We start from the raw sequence: 3,395 nt of genomic DNA on the forward strand, positions 1-3,395 counted from the left end.
AGGTAATTGCAGACCCAGAGGTGTTCAGCAGTGCACTAACTTTCAAATAGTATTCAAATTGAATCAGGAAGATCTGAATATTAAAAAAAAAACAGACATTGATGGAAAAGTACAGACATTGCAGGTGTAGCAGCATAATGTCATAGAGATGTACATCAAGAAAATAGACCCTTCAGTCTAACGCATCCATGCCAACCAGGTACCATAAATTGGGTGGCACAGTAGCTCAGTGCTGCTTCACAGTGCCAGGGACCCAGGTTCAATTCCAACCTCGGGCGATTGTCTGTGTGGAGTTTGCACATATTCTCCCTGTGTCTGTGTGGGTTTCCTCCCACAATCTAAAGATGTGCAGGTTAGGTGAATTGGTAGTACTACCTTGCCCATAGTGTTCAGGGATGTGTGGGCTAGGTGTGTTAGTTAGGGGTAAACATGGGAGAATGGGTCCGGGTGGGTTACTCTTTGCATGGTTGGTATCGACTTATTGAGCCGAAAGGCATGTTCCCACACTGTAGGTTTTCTATGTTTCTAAACTATTCTCATCCTATTTGCCAGCATTTGGCCCATATCCTTCTAAACCCTTCCTATTCATATACCCATCCAGATGACTTTTAAATGTTGTAATTTTACTCAAACCTCTGTAAAGTCAACCCTCAGCCTCCGATGCTCCAGGGAAAACTGCCCCAGCCTATTCAGCCCCTCCCTATAGCTCATCCCTCCAAAACTGGCAGCATCCTTGTAAATCTTTTCTGAACCCTTTCAAGTTTCACAGCATCCTTCCTAGAGGAGGGAGAACAGAACTGTACATAATGTTCCAAAAGTGGCCTAATCCAATGTCCTGTACAGCTACAACTCCTATACTCAATGCTCTGACCAACAAAGCAGTAGAGTTAATGATTCGGGTCCAGTGACCCTTCTGAAGATGCACTGGATCCTACAGGTTAACTCTGCTTTTTCTCCACAGATGCTGCTGCCAGACATGATTTGGAATGTGCTGGTGCTAATCTCTCAATATTTTTAATTTCCTTCAAATAGTGTGACACCCAGAACTGTCCACATTAGTTCAATTGAAGTACCTCTAAAAATGCTCTTGTGCAAGTTCCTGACAACATCACTATTCCTTTACTCTTTGTCTTAATTACAAACCTACTTATCGGTTCTATTAACAGCTCTCTCTATCTTCTCTTCCACATTGAATGACCTATGTACATATATCTACAGGTCTACCTGCTCCTGCACACCGTTTAGAAAAACATCCTTTAGTTGATACTGTCTCCTCACCTTAGCACCCCGTCACATTTCTCTATGTAGAAATTCATCTGCCACATAACCTTCCAATCCGTGAACAGATCAATGATCTCTTGCATTTCTATGCTCTCCTCCTTGCATCTTACCATTTTCCCATTTTTGGGTTGCCTGTAAATTTAAACATGGTCCCTATCACACCTTAAACATGGGTTAAAGCAGTGCCCTGGAAAACCTCATGAAAAAATGTTGATGCAGCCTTAAAACCTGCCCAATAAACATGGCTTTCTGTCTCTCATCCAATTTGTATACATGTTGCCACTATCCTTTTTAATCCATAACCTATAACTATCCTAACAAAATCTGTTCTGTAGCAATGTTTCACATCTCTTTAGGAAGGAAGGAACTATTAATGATTGAGCTGTGGTCAGTTTGCTCATTGTCCCTTCAGCCTTCGCTCTCATCCACACAGGGAATTAGAATCTCAAAACTGTTAGAGAAGCTGAGACTACCTCTGGGATCTCTCGACTCTTCTCACTCATAGTCTTCCTCCTGTCCCTGACCACTGACTGAATTCAAGATGGTTAATCTGAGGGTTGTGACTGTTTCCTGTATCCAGTTATCTCTTCCACTCCCTGATGTGTCACAGTATTTGAAGCTCAGACTCCAGCTCAGCAACAGTGAGCTAGAATTCCTCAAGCTGCTAATATGAGATCCACTAACTGCCACATCTTGCAAATACAACACATTGCCTGGTCAGGCATTTCTATTTTGGTCACATTAGCAGCTATTACCAACCAATGAGCCTGTGCTGTCACTCTGTTGTGCTGGGCTTCAATATGTCCTGTTGAAAAATATTTCCAAACGATGTGCCAATAAAGCAAACCTAAAATGCACCTTTTCTACTCTGCCGTGAGTTCCCCAACTGCCTCCGAATTCCTTGACCTGTAAGGCTGTGTCTCACTCCTGACAGTGCAGAATTTACTTCCACATACCCCTTCTTAAAGGGGTTCACTCAGTCAACCTAACTGCAGATACACCAGCAAGGGGAGTAACCATTCATCTGCTGTATCTGTGTGGAAAGGGATACAACCGTGCAAACTGTTGACATACAAACAGGGAGTGAATACAGAGAACAACAGCACAGAAGGATCTTTTCCATCCCTTTGAAATAAAGTTGGGATTGGTTGGGTGCAAGCAGTAGGTAGTGAAAACAGGCCATAGCTTCATCCACCTATCCTCACACTCTGTGCAGTCAGTGTTTTACAACCTCTTGCAGCCTCTCTCTTTCTCACTTTCACATCCTTGTGAAAATACAAAATACAGAAATCTTTCCTTTCAAAAGTGCGACGGTGGAATAGGCTCCTGTGTCCAGCATATGTCCACCCAACCCGCTTCTGTTTTTTTCCCCTTCATTCATCGTTTTTCTTTTGGCATCAACGGGGAAGTTGGTAGGAATGCAGCTTTGTCTGGGGAGCATGGCAGAGGCTGGTGAGCCTGGAGCTGTGTCCAGGAGGTGGTTGGCAGAGGGATGAACATGGGAGCCTGAATCAGCGAGTTCGGCCCAACAGCAAATGACCGAATCTGAAGACTGGCGATGTCGATGTTGGTTGAGTCTGTTGTTGGTGAAACAGTTATGGACTATCATTAAGCAATGTCTTTTGTAAATTTCTTTTTAAACTATGCAAAATGGTACCAGAATCATTGTGACAGTGGAAGTTTTTCATTGCATTTTACTGCATTTGCACTGTAATATACAGGTAACAATAAAATCATTCATTCGTTAAATAGAGCTGCGTCACACATATTGAGCTTTAGCAGTAATCACCACCTAGAGGCCCTGTTCAGGCTTCAGCAGATATCTGTCCCTCAGTCAGCTGGATCAGCGACCTTATTAAACTTTTTATGACTGAAACAACTGAATTTCAAACTTTTATAATTTTCACACTGCCTCCAAATTCTCGGGCTACCTCCAAATGCCTTGAACTATATACTCACTTGGGCTGTGTCTCATGCTCGATGTGATCTCTCCTGCCTGATCTTGCGCAGCTTGACAAGATGGCTTTAATATTTTGCAAAAAGCAGATAATTACAAAGTCATGATTTTTCGGATGATTTCACTGAAATATATAGAGATAAGACAGACCAGAAAA

This window comes from Chiloscyllium plagiosum, unplaced genomic scaffold, assembly GCF_037043375.1.
Source record: "Chiloscyllium plagiosum isolate Xiang-an unplaced genomic scaffold, Cpla_swu_hap1 HiC_scaffold_35, whole genome shotgun sequence".
Classification (NCBI taxonomy): domain Eukaryota; kingdom Metazoa; phylum Chordata; class Chondrichthyes; order Orectolobiformes; family Hemiscylliidae; genus Chiloscyllium; species Chiloscyllium plagiosum.